This window comes from Delphinapterus leucas, chromosome 10, assembly GCF_059928025.1.
Source record: "Delphinapterus leucas isolate spDelLeu-1000000601 "Yukka" chromosome 10, BTC_Dleu_Yukka2, whole genome shotgun sequence".
Taxonomy (NCBI): domain Eukaryota; kingdom Metazoa; phylum Chordata; class Mammalia; order Artiodactyla; family Monodontidae; genus Delphinapterus; species Delphinapterus leucas.
The window spans coordinates 13189645-13210504 of NC_143138.1; positions in this window are offsets into that span (position 1 = coordinate 13189645).

Here is a 20860-nt window from a genome sequence, read left to right on the forward strand (position 1 = left end):
GCTGCAGGTCATGACCCATCCATGGTCATGAAATTGGTTTAGTGGGTAGTAAAGAACACTCTTGAAAATAAATAAAATAGACTGGAATGGAAGAGAAAAGAAGGTAATGAAGGGCACTGCACATAGTAATGGTTTCAGATGAGGTACAGGTATCTAGTGATGTAAAATACATTTCTCAATGTCACAGCCAAAGGAAGTTTGAAAACTTCTGACTTGAAACTAGAAGATACAGGCCAGGAAGCCAGACTAATGATTATGTTTAAAATTTTTTCTGCTTTTTCCAAATGACTGTGAGCTAAAATAATATACCAATCCAGATAGTGGTGTGGCTACATATGAAGGAATGAAATAATACAGCCTTCTTCATGGAGATATTCCACATATAGCCCCACTTGAGAAAGAAAATTGGGAAATAAGGACGGAGAGTTTTTAAAGCTCAATGAACTATTAGTTGTTTCCATACCTGCCGAGTTACTTCACACGTTGACGAAGGTATCACATGGATCCTTAGCTCAGGCGTCGTTGAGCTGCTCTGCCTTCATGAGACCATGAACTAGGACCAGCTTTGAGGAACTCCCTCTAGCCAGCATGGCAGTGCCCTTATGCGGTTCAGCCATGAGGTCGTTGACAGCTAATGTCAATGAATCCAAAATCTGGATCTGAAACCTCCCTTCGACTTTGTTCCACATCTTCAATTACTCACTAGATATTTTCACTTCAGATCTCCTTCCACATCCAATCCTTTCCAAAAATTGTATCTTCTTTCCCTAAATACACTTCAGCTGCTATCTTTTCTGTCTTTGTTAATGGTACCAACACCCTTTCAATCACTCATGATTTAAAGTTTGGAATCATGTTTAATTTTCCTCTTTCTTCATTCCCCATAGACATGTACATATACTCCCAGAACAGAATAAATATGTATTGAGGTGTGGTCTTTTTGGTACCAGGTTCCCCATTTCCAATGTCTGCTTCTTATCTCTACCAAAAAACAAAAAACAAAAAACTCTCCTAAAGTAATCTCTAATCACACTATTTCTCCTCACTGAACAAGTGGCTCTCATTTCCTGCTATGAGGCATTTCATTTTCTGACTGTTTCCACTTTTTAACCTCAAACTCCTTCCCTCTGCCTCCTCAAATATAGACTCATCTCCACCAATCTATTTAACAAACCCTTAAATTGTATTTTCCCCAGAACTTTTCTAAATGCCTTATACATATTAAAACTTTAACTGACAGAAAAGCCCTGTGCACAGTAGGTAATATCACCTCGCATTTTTACACAGGAGAAAACAGAAGCACAGAGAGGTGTATGAACCGAAAGGATAACCATGTTCATGTATCTCATCTCCCTGTATCCCGGGAAGGTCGTATTTCTTTTACCTGCAGTGTTTCCCTCTCCTGAAATGCCACTGATCTACCTGTTAGTTATAAAGATCCTACTTATCCTTCAAAGCCCAATTGCCAGCATTATCCTTTCTCCTTGACAACTTATCTTTCTTGAAAACTCCAGGTCTCAATATTTATCGCCGTTGATTCCTACAATACTCACCCTCTTCCACATGTAAGTTGGCGCTTGATGACATAGCTGTCTTATATCCCCCTAACATTTCATGTGCAGGAGTCTTACCCTGGGGGCAAGGACCATGGCTTATCATGGTTCTGCGTCCCTCCCCCTCATTCTTTCCTTCTTTGCCATTTTTATGCCTCCTTCCCCTACCCCCAGCCAGGCCTTGCAAATATTGAGTACATGAAAGATACTCCCCAAATAATGAATTGACATTGAACTCCTTTCATAGGTAGAGTGGGGTAGCCTGGCATGTTCATTCAGGTCCTCTGAGAAGTAAATAACGAGACAGAATGAGACTTACTGGGAGTCTCACTTATGTAAGAGATTTCTTGGGCTAAAAAGGCTGTGAGGGAAAAAGAGGAGAGAGTCAGTGGAGGTGGGAACAGTCTTTAGAACATGATGCCAGGCTAACCCCTATGAAAGAGAAGGAAAGGAAGGAGGGTTGGCTAGGCAGACTCTCAGACTGCAGCACAGTTCTAAGACAATCTTGGTCTAGCAGCTATGGAGTCCCTAAGCTAAAGTCCCCGGTGGGAGGAGTCTCACAGCAATAGGCTGCATTAGGACTCTGCCAAGCCAGATCCTTGCCTGGAGCAGACTCCGGGTAAGCACAGCCTGGGCGTGGACACAGAGGTGGATTTGGAGCACAGCAGTTTTGACCGTCATTCAATTTTGCTTCCTGCAGCAGAAGATCTGAATGGCGTGTTTTCATGGCCATTACTCCTGGGATACTACAAAGAACACTGGATTCAAAATCAGAAATCTTACCTTTGCATCTCAAATGTATCCATCACTAACTGTACACCTTCATTAAAACTCATCTTTGTCCCTTCATTTGTAAAATGGAAATGGTCAGTAACTCAGAGACCTATTGTGAAGACCACACATTGGCAAGAATACACAGCACTCTGTCTACACTGCGTGTGATTTCATCAGCTCTATCTAATTGTAGTAACACCTGACATTTGTGAAACATCTCATGGGTCACAGCAAGTTTTGTTCCAGCCAGTGATCCTGTGAGGAAGGCAAGACCAGCATTCCTTCCTACCTCCACTGCCCTCCTGGCTCTCTGAGAGATAGAATGGCTCTGGAGAGGAAGTTGGGGTGCTGAATTCAGATGGGGACAGGATGCAGAGCCCACTTGCACATAGGGCCTGGTTAAAACCATGGCAGGTGAGGAATCAAATTACTGAGGGAAGGGCTTCCCTGGTGGCGCAGTGGTTGAGAGTCTGCCTGCCGATGCAGGGGACACGGGTTCGTGCCCCGGTCTGGGAGGATCCCACATGCCGCAGAGCGGCTGGGCCCGTGAGCCATGGCCACTGAGCCTGCGCGTCCGGAGCCTGTGCTCCGCAGCGGGAGAGGCCACAGCAGCGAGAGCCCCGCGTACCGCAAAAAAAAAAAAAAAAAATTACTGAGGGAAGAACATATGTAAAGGATCACATGGGCCCTGGTGATCCAGGTAGATGTGAGCTGGTCCAGAGCATCCTCTCAACCTGAAGGCAGCCTGGCTAGGTCCAGAGTCTAGCAGGTCACAGAAAGTGAGTTCTGATCCTGGCATAGACACTGACTGGCTGACTGACTCCCCCATCCGCCTCATGTGCAGGTGGAAAGGGGCACACAGGTGTATCTGGCAGATCTGGGGAGAACTTACCTCTGTCTATGTAGGAGCAGAGGGCTCATCCCCTTCCCTTAATGGTCCTGGCCCTCAAGAGTAGTATCAAGTAAACAGTCGTAGAACTGGCTCTTCTCTGCCTGGAGAAGCATGGGAAAGTCAAAAACCAGGGGCAAGGAAAACTTCTTACTCTTCTATGTAATATCAACTTCAAAGAATGCCAAAAGCCTCTGCAAAATCCCTGCAGGAACAGCAGTAGCAAATTTGGAAGGAGCTGGCCCATGCGCTAGAGGTTGCACGTACACAGGGAGTAGAATTAGAAAAGAAAGTAAACAGGCTTTCTGCTATGGGTTGAAATATGTCCCCCAGAAAGATATGTTGAGGTCCTAACCTCTAGGACCTCAGAATGTGACCTTATTTGGAAAGGGGGTCTTTATAGAGGTAATCAAGTTAAAATGAGGTCATTTGGGTGGGCTATCATCCAATGACTGGTATCCTTATAAAAATGGGAAATTTGGGCACAGACACACACACATAGGGAGAATACCACGTGAAGATGAACGCAGAGATTGGGTTGATGCTTCTGTAAGCCAAGGAAGGCCAAAGATAGCCAGCAAAACACCAGAAGCTAGAAGAGGGGAATGGAACAGAATCTTCCTCAAGCCCTCACAAGGAAGCAACCCTACTGGCACCTCATCGTGGACTTCCAGCCTCCAGAACCGTGAGGCAATACGTTTCTGCTGTTTAAGGCACCCACTCTGTGGTACTTTGTTACACACCAAGCAAACTAAGGTTCTCCAGGAGCTCACCCAAAGTGTCATTTGTGCTGAAGGAGAATGGAACTTGTCCTAAGGCCACTTCTTTCCTTCTAGATGAGGTCAAGTTCACCTCCTCTTCCTCTGCCACCACACCACTGCCCCCCACCCGTCAGCTCCTAAGGTTTATCCTGGAGGCGTCTGGGGGATGTGGTGACATTGTGGGGGAATCAGTGTAGGTAAGTTGGGGGAGGGGGAGGGATGGTTAGTGCGGGTCCCTTTTTCCTACTTCACCTCTTGCCGGGTGTTTGAACAGAACAAAATAAGACCAAACGCCATCGATCAAACTTACCTCTGGGTCAGAAGACCAGCTAGCCCTAAGACTAGGCAGAGCATCGGGGCTCACGCGGCTTGGCATCTCTGAGGAGCAGAGTCCCTGGGCAGCACCCTCTCACTCTTTCATCACCCAGTGAGTTTCACCTGTTTTCGCACAAACGCAAGGCCCCTTTGGGTAATCAGAGAAGGAAAAAGCAGATCTGTGGAAGGCAAGGTAAGGAAATCCATGCTGGGCTGTCCAAAATTAGACCGGAATCCTCACCACCTAGGAAAACAAAGTACTACCCTTCTCTGCGAGTCTGGATCATACGCATGTGTTGGGAGTGGGATTTGCGGTGTAGACCTGAATTGTTCCAGCCTCCAACACTGCACCCAGACCTTAAACGGAATCTCTGTCTGTGGGAACTTTTGACAAGAGCTGGCAAGCTGAGGTTTTCTTTGAAATGTGGACGAGCGCGTAGCACTTGCTCTCACATGAGGGCCAGGGCTCTCCAGCCTGTGTGAGCTGCAGGGTTTGCACTCATCAGCAGGAGGGGAAATTGCCCTGGTAAATTACCAAGTGGGGGAGATAGGAGTCAGGACCTCCACAGCGGAGTTTACTGTGAAGTTCCAAGATTCTGTGAGAAGAAACCATTCTGATGTGTCATGTCATGCATGCTATGGCTCTGTTAAACAAGAAAAGCTTTAATTTTAAATCATGAGAAAGCCATGACACATGATTTGAAAATATTCTGCCCTGCTTTGCCTTCCCTTATGGCAAATAAAAGTCTTGAAATAAAAATGTTTCCACTGGGGCTTCCCTGGTGGTGCAGTGGTTGAGGGTCCGCCTGCCAATGCAGGGGACGCGGGTTCGTGCCCCGGTCCGGGGGGATCCCACATGCCGCGGAGCGTCTCGGCCCGTGAGCCATGGCCGCTGAGCCTGCGCGTCCGGAGCCTGTGCTCCGCAAAGCGAGAGGCCACAACAGTGAGAGGCCTGCGTATAGCAAAAACAAAAACAAAACAAAAAATGTTTCCACTGATTTTCAAATCTTTGCACCTTTGCATGGGTTGCACCTTTAGTCACACATTCTCTCTGATATTACGCACCGGCAGCTTTAACGGAAGTTATTAGCATGAATGAACACTCTTTCTTAATGGCTGAATCCTGGGTGAAATCGTTTGTAAAGCCCAAACAGTCAGACAGAGAAAAGCAATTAATAGAATTTGCCTTCATCTAAAAGAAACTTGGATTGTTCGTGCAGTTATGTGCTGAGGGAAATGAATATGGTAGTTGATTATCAGGAAAAGTAGACTGAATCTTGCCCTCGGGTCAATTCACAAATGTGCTCCAAGTGGAAAACCCAAGTCTGCGACCTCGAGGAATTGCACAAATGTATCACAAGACAAGATTTGGCCCAATGCCAGAAGCTGATGAGGTCAAACTCATTACTCAGGAAATATGCAGTGGACCAGGCTCTCATGCTATTGCTTTCCACTGTTGAACGGAGATCTCTTCCACTTTTCTCCTGCCCCCATCTCCTGTTATTAGAAGTAAAAATGGGATTCCCAGGTGTTTAACTCATGTAATCTTGCAAAGATGCGACATGTACTCTCTCATCCCATATCCTGATTTTCGTTGTGGCCCTTCTTGCTCTGTCTGGAGGCATTTCAGCAGTTAATGGGAGTGATTCAAATGATCCTACTCCAATTCTGGCTATTTTAAGATCCTTAGCTTTTCTTAGCCATGGATTTCTTCTGTCTAAATCTGCCCGACTGAATTGGAAGCTGCCCAGAATCATCTTCTTTGGAAATTACATTTGTGCATCTAGGGTATATTTGTCGTTCCACCCACGCTCAAGCCACTTTTTGAGAAGTGCAGAGCAAGTCATGTGACAGTCATCAGTGTATTTGCACCCTTTTTTGTTTAAAAACATAATCTGCATTACAAATTGCACCAATTCCTGTATGTAGTAAGTCATCATTCAATAAAAAGCCCAAATGTATGCCTGTCACATCCAACATAATAAACTGCAAGTAAATACATCTTTTCTTAGTCCAAATCAGTCAGTAAATGATGTCTTTATTTTCTCTGTTATGCACCAAGTTTGCAATCAGCTTTATTCTTGATTCTCTCAGGCCAAGCCCGCACAGCTTAAGAGCAGTGGAAAGAGCGTGCTTTTGTCAGAAGCATTTGGACAGCTGAGGACAGGAACGTGGCCAAAGCCATCCATTTCTCCAATTCACTTTGTTTTACCGCATCTTCGTCCGTCCAACATTATCATCATCTTCATCATAACTTCCATCTAAAAAAGATTTATTACGTCTGTATCTGAGACGACGCTATAATACAGCAAGACATTGCTCCCTGCCTGCTGTAGATGAGATTGCTGTTTACAAAGGAGTATGGTGTAGAAGAAACACTTGTGATTTGAAGTAAGACAAAACTGGGTTAGGACTGCAGTCTTATCACATACATTAGATACTTGTTTTTGGAAATATTATTTAACCTCTGAGATCCTCTGTTTTCTCATCTACAAGATGAAGATAACAGGTACTTCCCAAAATAGATGTGATGACTTTAAAATACATGTGTGTTGTGCTAGGTACACAGGACCTGCTCAATTAAGCTTTAACAAGTAACACAGCTGTGATTTTACGGAAAAAGGCAAGCTACCCTGGCTATATTTACTGTAGACATATTATTAGTAACAGTGATTTATCATACTGGCTACCACGATCTCCTTTAATTCTGTAACAAGTAAGGTCGACTTGTCATTTCCTTTTTATAAATGAAGAAAGACTCAAATAGTAAGCCAGATTTTTCTGCCTTAAATCTGGATTCCCTTTTCACGAATATCATAACCACTTCAGTGTCCTCTCTTTGTCCTTCAAACAATTCAAGCTTGTTTCTGCCTTTGGATCCTTATATTAGCTGATTTCTCTGCCTAGAAAGTTCTTCCTTCAGTATTTTACATATCTGACTACTTCTCATTATTTAGATTTCAACTCAAATGCCGCCTCCTCAGAGAAGTCTTCCTTGACTACCCTATTTAATGCAGGCTCCTCACCCAGCCATAGCTTTAAGTCTCCCTTTGCACTTTATACCCTTCCACTGACCCATGGCCCTCCTAGCAGTAGAGGAGTCATGTGACATAATGGCTAAGACTGTGGGCTCAAGAATTAGGTGGTCTGAATTTAAATTTTACTTTCACCACTTACTGGCAGGGTGACCTTGGAAAGTGGCTTAATCTTGCTTTCTATGCCTCAGTTTCCTCCTCTATAAAATGGGGATGATAATAATGTCAGTGGCAGCGTAGAAGCGTTGGTGGGATTAAATGAATTAACACATGTGAATCAGTGTCTGATGGAGAGTAAACACTCAATAAATATTGATTAAGCTTTTAGGGTTATGTGACACACCTCATTCTCTGACATTATCTCAACTGTTTGTGTTTGTTTATTGTCGTCCTCACCACGACAAAGGCATGGAGTCCCCTGTCTTGTTCACCACTCTGTCCCCAGCATTCTAGAATGGTGCTTAGTAGGGACCCAATAAATATGTGTTGTTAATGAATGAAAGAACATTAGATGTATGTATATTAGAGACCAACGAGCAAAGGTGTGATGAAAAAGAGGTGAGGACACAGTAGCTGCATATTTAGGTGAGATGGTTTCTGGGGAATTCCTGCTTCTGTTTCACTATATATCAAGGATTTATTCTCAGTGCATTCCAAAGCCCTCTGTCCCCTCTGATCTTGTCTCTGGGCACTCAAGCAAAGATCTCATCTAACCAGCACCTCCACACATGTGCTCATGACCCACGGGTGTAACTTCATAAGCTGTTACGACTCAGGAAGAAAAAGGCACGCTGAACCCTCTAGAAATAATAGCAGATTTTATGGCTACTCAAGTAAGGCAAGGCGTGGGCCGACTCTATAAAAGATCAGTATCCTTATAAAAATAGAGCAGGATCCAGAAAGTGAGCAAAAGGTGGGGGGAGAGGGAAGGACCTTGACAAAAGCCACTTCTGCCACACACACTTCACACACATACACACTCTCACACCATGAAACACTCTCCCATGCAACACACACTCACAGCCTTGATGCTTCTGTGCTTTTCCTTCTGTGATAGGAATCTGTACAGACGCATAGAGGTTGTCCAATTCAATTACTCATCCAAAGCATGAAGCCAGGCCAGGTGGTCATCGCACCTTTGCCTCCATCTCTTTACCTGGCCAAACATCCACAGTGCCTCATCCGTCACCGTTTCAGTTACCAGTGCCCTCCTGGTCGCTCTCTTCTGTACCTTACAGCTTGGGTACACCCAGGGTGCCCTATGTCCCTGTTTGTCCAGGACAGTCCTAGTTTACACACATTATCCTCAAGTAATTACCAGTGGACATTAAATTATATGGTCCCCTAGTCATGCTCAGCTTCATGTGTGAGGCTCAGAAGAAGATGCCGAAATCCCAATGGGAGTCACTTCTAGTACTTCCCCCAAAAGAGCTCCCGAGAACAGCGATCCACTGACTTCTAAGTCAACAGTAAGCTGATAATCTTAGGCTGTCCCATTTCTAAAAGGATGGCAAAGAGAGAGAAGAATGTTAAGGTATCGAGGTTATGGGGGATAGTCGGAATGCGGGTGAACTATAATAAAGTGTAATGAATTACAACAAAATAGAAAAATCAAAATCTTACTTCTTCCTTCAGCTTCCTAATGCTAAATGTGTAAGTAGGTGTATTTTGCCATTTGGAATAAGTACCGCTCTGCCTGTAAGAAAAGCTGCCTGTAAAATAAATTTCTGTTTATGATAGCTTATGTTCCTGCTGAATTTCAACTTAAAATATGTCGTTCAGTGTTTGTACATTCTCCTGGAACAAGTGGACTTAAAAGTCTAATAAACTTTCACTTCAGTATGACTGGAATGAATACCCATGCAGGTTGAGATTCAACTGCTTGCAGCAATTCTTCCCCAAAATGCACATCCTCGACACACTGTATACTCATTTACACAGTCATCACTCATAGCAGGAGGTCCAGAGGATCGGTCTGACAATTCTCCAAGACTATCATTCGTGTTCTCATCTCCTGAATAAGATTCTAATTCTTTGAAGCAGGAAATAAGCTTTGTAGTTTTCTTACTTTTAATTCTACTTATCTTTTTACAGGAATAAAACATGAATACATTCTCCATGTAAAATAATTCAAGTAATGCTCTGTACTTTTGTTGTCTACCTGAAAAGATCTTGCACATACTAGGCATAAAGTAAGTGTTTAGGAAAATGTCAGCTTTATAAATAGAATACTGTCATTTGGCATATTTGAAAATGCTCCAAGTGTTGTTCAGTTAAAAGGATTTTACTGTGAAATAGATCACACACACAAAAGAGTGTATAAAACATATGTGTACGGCGTAAACTATACTAATAATATGTGTAATGCTTAAACTATACTAATGATATGAATGCTCAAAAATTTATCATCCCGCTTCAGAGACAGAACATTATCAGTACTTAAGAATTGCTCTTCTTGACAAGTTCCATATAAAACCATACTGGAATTTTTGTTAAAATTTTATTGATTCAATAGCTATATACCTTTCTATTGTTAAATAAAATAGAGATAGAGAAGACCACACGAGGGTATAGCCTAATGAATAATTATAAGGTAAAGAAACAGAAATTTGCCAACCATTCTAAAATCTCCTCCGTGTTCTCTATCCCGAAAAAAGTCAACCACCATCTTAAATTTTATAGTAACCAATTTCTTGAAATTCTTTATGATACAAGTATAGTCTTATCCATCTTTTCAATATTTATATACTGTAAAATTAACTTTGGGGCTGTACAGTTCATTGACTTTTAGCGCATGCATAAATTTATGTAACCACCATCACAACTGGGACACAGAACAGTTCCATTGGTCCCCAGATTCCTTCATGCTATGCCTTTGTATTCAAATCTTCCTCCACCCCTAACCTCTATCAACCACTGATCTCTATCTCTAGAATTTTGCCTTTTCCAGCATGTAATATAAATGGAACAATATGGCATGTAACCATGAGACTGGCTTCTTTTATTCAGCATAATGCATTTGAGATTCATCCATGTAATTGGTATCTTTTTATTGCTTCGTATTCCACTGAATGGGCTACCACAGTTTTGTTCATCCATTCACCCACTGAAGGACCTTTGGGTTGTTTCCTGGTTTGAGTGATTATGAAGAATGCTTCCATAAACATTAATGTGCAGGTTTTTTGGTGAACTTAAGTTTTCATTTGTCTAGGTTAAATACGTAAGAGTGAGATTGTTGGGTCAGACTGTAAGGGTATGTTTTACTTTGTAAGAAACTGTCAAACTCTTTCCTAGAATGGCTGCACCATTTCACAGTCCCACCAGCCTTGTTTCTTTGCCATCACAAGAATTGCAAGTTTTATACTTTTATTTTTGTTTTAGCCATTCTAACAGATGTATAGTAGTATATCATTGTTGTTTTAATTCGCATTTCCTTAATGAGTGATGGTGTTGAGTATCTTTTTATGCACCTGTTTGACATCCCTATATCCTACTTAGGGAAGTGTCTACTCAGATCCCAGTCCCACTTTTAAATTGGGTTATTTATTGAATTTTGAGAGTTCTTTATATATTCTGGGTACAAGTCCTTTGATGCAAATGAGATTTGCAAATAGTTTATCTCTGTGGCTTCTTTTCATTCTCTTAACCTTGCCTTTCATATTTTAATTTTTAAATTTTGATGATGTCCACTTTATCATTTTTTCTTTTATGGATCATGGTTTTGGTGTCATATCAAAGAACTCTGCCTTACCTAATAAGATTATAAAGATTTTTTTCCCATTTTCTTCTAAAAGTTTTGTAATTTAAAAAAATTCTTGACTTAAACATAAAGTCTATTTTAAGTTGAATTTTGTATACAATGTGAGGTATATAGATGTCCAATTGTTCCAGGACCATTTGTTGAAAAGACTATCTTTTCTCCATCGAATGACCTTTGTTAAATAAATTGGCCGTATTTGTGTTGGTCTACTTCTAGATTTATTTTCTATGTGATTCTTATGCAAGAATCACACTACCCTTAATAAGTGTAGGTCATAGAAATCCAGTAATGTGATTTCTCTATTCTTTCATGAAATTGTTTTGGTTATTTTAATTCTTTTGATGTCTGTGCAAATTTTAGAATCAGTTTGTCTATTTCTACAAAAAATTCTGCTATTTTCTTATTAAAATTACATTGAATCTGCAGATTAATTTGGGAGGTATTAACATCTTAACTATACTGAGTCTTCTAACATATTAGCAAAGCATGTCCATTTATTTGCATCTTTGACTTCTTTAAATGATGTTTTGTGTTTTTAGCATATAGATCCTACAAGTCTTTTGTCATATTTATACTTAAATATTTAACTTTTGGAGCTATTATAAATGGTAATTTTTTTAAATTACAGTTTCCAATTGTTTATTGCTAGTATCTAGAAATAAGATTGATTTTTGTACGGTGACCGGTGACCTTGTATCCTGCAACCTTGCTAAATTGACCTATTAGTTCTAGAGGCTTGTTTTGTAAACCCCTTGGTATTTTCTATACAGATAATCATACTGTCTCTGAAGGGAGATAGTTTTATTTCTTCCTCTCCCGTATGTATGCCTCTTTTTTTCTTGCCTAATTGTGCGAACTAAGTCTTCCATTGTGATGTGGAATAGAAGCGATAAAAATGGATATCCTTGTCTCGCTCCTGATCTCAAGGGGGAAGCATTCATTTTCCCATTAACTCTGGTGTTAGCTGCGGGTTGTTGATGCTCATCAGGTTGAGGAAGTTCCTTATTGTTACTGGTTTGCTGAGTGTTTTTATCATGAAGTTGTTTTGGATTTTGTCAAATGCTTTTTCTTTGCTTCTTTGGAGATAATCATGTGGTTTTTGTTTTGTAGTCTGCTAATATGGTGAAGTACACTGATTCTCAAATGGTGAGCCAGACTTGCATCCTGAGATAAAATCCATGTAGATGTGATTTATTTTGTACATATTGTGGGATTTCATTTGCTAATATTTTGCTGAGAATTTTGGCATCTACTTTCATGGAGGATATTGTTTTTTGTTGTACTGTCATTGTCCCATTTTAAGATCAAGGTAATGCTGATCTTCTACATGAGTTGGGAAGTGTTCTCTCCTTTATTTTCTGTTTCAGATCAGCCACACGCATGTACAGGTTGGGGCTTCACGGAGAGTTTTATGGGATTCTTTCCTCAAGCTCCTTCTCGTCATGACTTCCTCCATTCTCTTCAGCTCCCAGAGTCCCATTTTCCTAGTTCCTGGGTCCAAAATATAGGATTTTATCTTTCACCTTCTGTTTCACACTTCCCATGGTTGGTTCCACTTCCAGAGCGAAGCAGTAAAAGAAAAGAAACCATGGCAGGACTTCCCCTCCACTATCAGGTAAAGTAAATCCCTTTACCCCCATTTCTTTTCACAGAGGGAAGGAATTTTTTTCTCTCCAGGAGTTTTAGGTGCCTGTGCACTGCTGCAGCAGTGTTAGCAGCAGTGACTCACTTTCAGGACTAGGTCTTGCCTCATGGAATGGCCAGGAGAGAAGAAAACAGGTGGTTTTTCCTACTCTCCATCCTCCTTCCCATCCCCCCCATCTTCCTCCTCTGCTTAGAAAGAAGGATTTTCTCCTGGAGCTTGTTCTGACCATTGCCTATAGCACAGCTCCCGAGTTCAGGCTACAGTGGGACTAATCCAGGAGATATAGGAAGAGAAAAAAAGAGGAAAGTTGTTACCCTATGCACCATTCTTCAACTTTTTAATTCCTTCTCCAATCTACCTCCTATTATTTATTTTCAGGGTCCTCAAATAGTTGCTTTGTATATTCTGTCCAGGGTTTTTAGTGCTAAGCTGTAGGAGAGATAGCGTATAGTGTGCTTACTCCATCAACTGAAATTGGAAGTCTGGTCTTTCCTATTTAAAGAAAATTTAATATCTATATTAGGCCTCTTTTAGTGTTCCCATCCATCCTTTTCTTTTCCTTATGATTCATTTGTTAAAGGACTTGGGCCATTTGAGCTGTAATACATTTCCCATACTCTAGATTTTGTGGATTAAGACTCAGGTTTGATCACTTTTGCAAAACTATAGGTGATAGGGTATTCTTTCAATGGGAGGCAAATAATGTCTTGCCTTTTTTTCTATAATCTTTACAGCCATTATATTCAACCTCTAGATCCATTAATTCATTAGTGGGTGCAATGAATGGTAAAAATGACATTATTAACTTCCATAATTTCTTTTTTATTGATTTATTGGAATACGTATAAAGAGAGACACATCCCTCTCTCTGTTATTTGGTTACTTAAGGGTATAGTTATAATAGGGAGGTCAGGATAATGTTTCTCTTTCCTTGCAATTATTATCTTTACCAAAGATCAGATTCTTCCATCTTTGATGAGTGTGATCCTCTTCAAGTTGGCTACTGAATTTTTTTTGATATGACTCTAGTCATCTTTGATAACTTCCTTGCTACCTGATATAGCAAGATATTCCAGGGACTTTTTGTGTATTTCCTACTCCAAATCTAGAATCAGCCATTTCCCCAAGAATCATTGATATCATTCAGTGGGAAGTCAAGTTGTGTTTCAATACCATCATCTAAATGCTAGGGGTGATTATTGCTACTGCGTTGGTCATTGTTTTTAAGGAAGTTTTAGTGTATAGACCTAGAAAAAATATATATGAGATAAAATATCTAATGAGCTCAACTGACATTTTCTATTTAAATTCAAGATTACAGATTTTTTACTCGAACTTTTCTGTATTACATTCGTATCTCCTTTCTTCCACACTAAGAATCCTAGTTCCAAAGAATACTGAGGACAATAGGCTTAGAATACACCATAATTATTTGTTTAAACCACAAAGCATATGCAACAGTCTCATAAAAGCAAGCTAATTCTACCACCACCCATGTAATTACTGAAAATATTTTTTAAAGTTTTCACACTCTCCCCATTTTTCACAATTGTCCAGTATCTACACTGTCAGAGCATATATCCATTACATTACTATATCCTCTTCCTTTTGAGCCTCTTTTAGTCTTAGTTCTAAAAGTAACAGCACACTTAATGTTTGCCAGTATTAACAAATGTCAGTATCTCTCTAGTTATTTTGGTTGTCTGAAGAGCATTTTTCAGTAGATGCTTCAGGAGGAAGTCATATGAATAATATTCCCTGCATTTATGCATGTTTACTAGTTTGTCCTAGTTATGTTTGAAAGTCAGTTTTGCTGGATATAAAATCCTTAGCTCACATTTTTCTTTCTTTAATATTTTATATATATATATATATAATTTATTTTCTGTTGTTATTAGAAGGTCTGACAATAATCCAATTTAATTCCCTGTATAAATTGAGTGTTCTTTTTAGCTAGATGCCCAATGGATTTTTTCCCCTTTTCTTTAAGGTCCAGTAATTTTACTGGAGTAAGCCTGGGTGTTAGTCATTCTAGGTTGATGTTCTCAGGTGTATGGGGTGGCTTTTCCATATATAGTTTCAAAACATTACTATTTCAGCCCTGGCTAACAGCTTGACTGCAGCCTTGCAGTGGACCCAGCTAAGCTGTGCCTAGACTCCTGACCCAAAGAAAACCTTGAAATTCTTTAAGCAGTATAGTTTGTGGTTATTTGTTATAACCACAATTCAGTTATCCTGAATTATAGGATATGAGAGGATTAATGAAATCATGTAAAGTGCTTAACACATTGCCTTACATATATGAGAACTTAATTAATATTAGCTATAATGTAAGTAACAAAATTCAGAATCCCCCCCTCAAATAAGATGAAGGAACATTTTTAGCTTCAGATTTCTAAGAATCTGAATACAATGTTTGATAGAAGAATGATATTGCAGAGGCTCTCGTAAGCTAATGTCCCCACGCAGACACTGTGTAGCAAGCAGGACTCTGTAAAGATGTGATATGATTTTTTAGCTTGAGGAGCCAGAAACTGCCTTTTTTTTTTTTTTTTTTTTTTTTTTGCGGTATGCGGGCCTCTCATTGTTGTGGCGTCTCCCGTTGCGGAGCACAGGCTCCGGACGCGCAGGCTCAGCGGCCGTGGCTCACGGGCCCAGCCGCTCCGCGGCACGTGGGATCCTCCCGGACCGGGGCACGAACTCGCGTCCCCTGCATCGGCAGGTGGACTCTCAACCACTGCGCCACCAGGGAAGCCCCCAGAAACCGCTTTTAAGTTAGCCATAGTCCTTAGAAACCTGGAGCAAAGTAGATCTTCACGAGTACCATGTATTGCCTCCTTACCCCCTGATGGACTGGTCCTATTTTTATATAGTTGGAAGTTGGGATTGATTATGTCTATATGAAGTGCTGAGCATTTAGTCTGCCCCATTGAATCTATCTCACCAGACTGATCCAAGGTCCGAAATCTCCCCCGTGACCTTGCCAAAGATAGCTCAGGTAGCAAACACAGAGTATAGTTTGAACCTTTCTCACTCTGATGACAAAATCCTCAGCATTCTGCTCTACTTGCTTTCACATAGTTTAAGGCAGAAATCAGAACTGTAGTATCATGATGGGGCATATTCTCCCAGCCTATCTTGGAGAAAAACCATACATTTGTTTCAAGCATTTTGCCTGCAGGTCCCCATTGCCAGTCTTAATAGTCCATCCTAGTGATGCTTGACTTCACAACCACATGTGCTCAATTAACTTGAGCTATATTAAACCTGTAGGAATCAATCCCACAGATGCCAGCAAGCTTTGGCCTCTGTTACCTCTTTTGCCCTTAGTCCTATCCTGCTTCTTTGCTCCAACACAAAGAGCCCTCTTGAATGTTTTCCCTGACAGGCTGGCTGGGCTGCAAAGTTGCTACCCACATTCCATAGTCAGGCTGCATTGTCTGGTGCTACGCTCCACTGTTTACTTAGAACAAGGGTGGGGACATTTTTCTGTAGAACGTCACTGACCATGAGAGAAAGTTTTTCAGTGGCTATATAAGTAAAAAGCAGGTAAATATCAAATATAAGGCTCAGCTACTTTGTGTATTTAAAATTGTTAACAAGAAAACAAATGAGAAGAAAACAAATAATAAAAATTATTGTTTCATATCTTGGCTCTTTTTAAAGGAGAGAATGGGAGACAAGTAGAAGGAAGAAAAAAAATAGTGTTGAAAATTTTAAAAATAAGTACTGATGGATGGAGTAAAACTCCAAAGATTTAAGGAGAGCAATTGAATACATACATACACACACATATATATGCATATATATTTAATTGAATACTGTGATGGTTGATTTTTTTTCTATTTATGTGCTGTTTATAAGAAACACATTCAAAATATAAGGATCCAGAAAGGTTGAAATTAAAGGATAGAAAAAGTTACTCTGTAGAAATATCAACTGTATGTTTTCTACGGTGTATAACAAATAACCACAAACTATACTGCTTAAAGAATTTCAGGGTTTTCTTTGGGTCAGGAGTCCAGGCACAGCTTAGCTGGGTCCACTGCAAGGCTACAATCAAGCTGTTAGCCAGGGCTGAGTTCTCATCTGGAGACTTGGGCTGGGGAGGACCTACTTCCAAGCTCCCTCAGGTTGTTAGAAGAATTTATTTCCTTGCAACTAACTGTAGGATTCATGGCAGCCTGTTTCTTCAAAGCTAACAAGAAAGAGACACAGAGAGACAGGAATGGAGAGGCTAGAACAACATCTAAACGGCCTGTGCTAAACATGGACCTCCTAAGAAGGAGGAAGATAAAATCTTGTAAAATTTACCATAACCACAGGAGTGACATCACATGTGCTGGTTAATTTTATGTGTTGACTTGGCTAAGGAATGCCCGAACAGCTGGTAAAACATTATTTCTGGGGGTGTCTCCAGAAGAGATTAGCATTTGAATCAGTAGACTGAAAAAAGGTCAACCCTACTAATGCAGATGGGAATCGTCCAATCCATTGAAGGCCTGAAAAGAACAAAAAAATGGGGAAACGGTGAATTCATTCTCTCTACTTGAGCCAAGACATCTATCTTCTCCTACCCTCAGACACTGGTGCTCTTGCTTCCCAGGTGTTTGGACTTATACCGGGACTTGTACCATAGTCCCCCCGATTCCCAGGCCTTCAGACTCAGACTGAATTACAGCACTGGCTTTCCTGGTCCTCTAGCCTGCAGACAGCAGATCGTGGGACTTCTTGGCCTCCTTAACCATGTAAGCCAATTTCTACAATAAATCTCCCCATATACATATATATCTTATTGACTCTGTTTCTCTGGAGAACTCAAACACAAATATTCAATTATATATATTCAATACATATATTCAAATATATATTCAATTGACTACATATTCATATTTGCATGGCTATAATCTCCCAGATGTCTTGCCTTCTCTGTGATCCTATCACATTTGAATGGAAAACAAATCAAGAGAAACTAAAATCGTCCAGGTCCCCATTAAAGAAGTTGCCAGTGGTCACTTTTGTATGATATAATTGTGTTTGGGTAACCATGGGATAAGGGAAAATACAGGCTCTTGTTATTTGTCTTGTGCTGAGGATTAAATTGAAGTTGAAGAATCAGTTTAGCTCCAAGTCCAAAGTTTCCCCAATCTGGTCCAAAATCATTCCCTCTCTTAATTCCATGTGTACACAGCTGGCCTCAGCATAACCTGAGCAACTACTATCTTGTGCTATTTTGTTCCTTCACTTGTTTGTCTTCTGAATCATCATCACAGCTCTTCCACAGTCCCTGTTCAAAGTAAATATCAGTTACTGAAAGAAATTAATAGGCCACAGAAGCTCCCTTCGACAACAAAGAACATATTATGGTCACGTTTCAGCACCAGGAGGCTGCTAATTCAGACACAGGATGTTTAAACAGCCATTAAAGATGGACCTTGAAGCACTTTTCTTTGAGAAGAAACCATAACACAAAAATATAGGTTTTAAAGTGAATTCACGTAAGACTCAATATATACCATATTTTCTCATGAATGAACCCTTTCATTTTACATTCGTTTCTGAACCATTCATATCATCTTTTTATTTTAACATCTTTTTTGGGGTATAATTGCTTTACAATGGTGTGTTAGTTTCTGCTTTATAACAAAGTGAATCAGCTGTACATATACATATGTTCCCATATCTCTTCCCTCTTGCGTCTCCCTCCCTCCCACCCTCCCATCCCACCCCTCCAGGCGGTCACAAAGCACCAAGCTGATCTCCCTGTGCTATGTGGCTGCTTCCCACTAGCTATCTACCTTACATTTGTTAGTGTATATATATATCCATGCCTCTCTCTCGCCCTGTCACAGCTCACCCTTCCCCCTCCCCATATCCTCAAGTCCGTTCTCCAGTAGGTCTGTGTCTTTATTCCTGTCTTACCGCTAGGTTCTTCATGACATTTTTTTTTCTTAAATTCCATATATATGTGTTAGCATACGGTATTTGTCCTTCTCTTTCTGACTTACTTCACTCTGTGTGACAGACTCTAGGTCTATCCACCTCATTACAAATAGCTCAATTTCGTTTCTTTTTATGGCTGAGTAATATTCCATTGTATATATGTGCCACATCTTCTTTATCCATATCATCTTGACTTGCAATAATTTCATGAGATTCTAGCAGATATACCACTTATTATGGCACTTATATTTGCTGTGAGGGTAAGGGTAGTTAACTGTATTAAAACTATGACGATATTTTACACATATCAAGCAGCTTTAGAATGAGAAGAAAAGCACTCCAGTCATCTGGACTGCAGCCCTGTTCCCTGCATCTGAAGCAGAGTATCATCTGGTCATTTGTCTTTGTGCGGTGGGTTTTTCTGAGATTTAAATTCATATAGTATTTGTGTGGCTATAACCTCTCAGATGTCTTGCCCTCTCATATTGTGATTCTATCACATTTAAATGGAAAGCAAATCAAGGGAAACTAAAATTATCCAGGTCCCCATTACTCGGACATCTATTAGTGCCTCGTCTGGATGTTATATGGAGTGATGCAAATATCCTCTGTGTTTAGGAGGTCCATGTTTAGCACAGGCCATTTGGATGTTGGCTAACAAGAAAATGGCCTTTATGCCACAGGAACAAACTTAAAATAGTTTATTTAACTGGTGCATAGGAATTTTCCACCTAAACCACATTCCCATGGAGAAAGTCTCCCTGGTTACAGTTTTTATTGGTTGGTTTGTTTATATCTGCCCTGTCCCCAAAAGAATTTTAGACAGCTAGTCCCAGCTGTCAGTCTGATATGGTGTCCCATGTATTATTAATAAAAATCCTCCCAGTGATGACTTGAGGATGGAGATAAAGCAAACATTTTGGAGTTTTCTTAGTGCACCATTAAGATATTGCTAAAACCTCACTCTGGCCCTTGCTGTCAGTTTTTTTTTTTTTTTTTTTTTTTTGCGGTACATGGGCCTCTCACTGTTGTGGCCTCTCTCGTTGCGGAGCACAGGCTCCGGACGCGCAGGCTCAGCGGCCGTGGCTCACGGGCCCAGCCGCTCCGCGGCATGTGGAATCTTCCCGGACCAGGGCACGAACCCATGTCCCCTGCATCGGCAGGCGGACTCTCAACCACTGCACCACCAGGGAAGCCCTGCTGTCACTTTTAATACTTTAACCTATGACATAGATTTTTAAATATAGATGCTATTGTTTTCATTTAAATGGCTAGGATTTTATTTTATGTTCACAAGTAATACAAAGCAAAATGATAACACCTGATCTTAATCTGAAAATGGGAAAGTATTGATGGAGGCATTCTAGGTAATTCTGTCTTCTGGGAAGATTCACCCTCAGGGAGACTAAGGAAGCTGAGAAATAAGGAAGACTTATTTACCCAATTAATCAAGACCAGGAAGTGATGACTTAAGTTGTATACACTTTTGTGATAATAGTAGCAGTTTCCACTGATCAAATACATATTCCATACCAGGCACTGTAATAGGCAGGGGCTTTACAAACATTTGTCCTTTACCACGATCCTACTATTATCACCAACCTACAGAAGAGGAAATGGAGGTGAGGGAAGGTGTGGATGCTGCTCAAAGTGATTCAGCAGTGTCAGGCTTCAAACGCAGGTCAGTCTGGCTCCAGGCCTCACCCTTCAGCACGGTGATTCTGCCTCCCATGTGATGCTATGATAACACACACGTGACATCAGGAAGTCCTTGTCTGCTCTTGAGATGGCTGAAAGAAGCTTCATAGATTTCATGTGCACCCACATCATAGCTAATTTTGGCCTTTCTTTGGGATAAGTCTGGAGTAACTGTAACCCTCTGCATAGCCCTGGTTCTAATTTGGATTATCAAATATTTCAAGCCTCTTAGGTAAAGAGACTAGATCACAGACGTTGTCATGCAGGATATGGTTGTCAAACATTTCCCTTGCAGTCATCATTCATTAGCAGAATTAGCAAGATTAGGATGGAAGAGACCGACACTTGGAGGATTTGGTAGAGAAGAGATTTCAGGAACAACAGGGATGAGTGCCGTCTGCCACAGTCCACCCTTTTGGCTCACCGATATTTTTATATACTCACAGTGCGTATTTGTCCCCTCTCCATAAAGATGATCCCAAAGTCC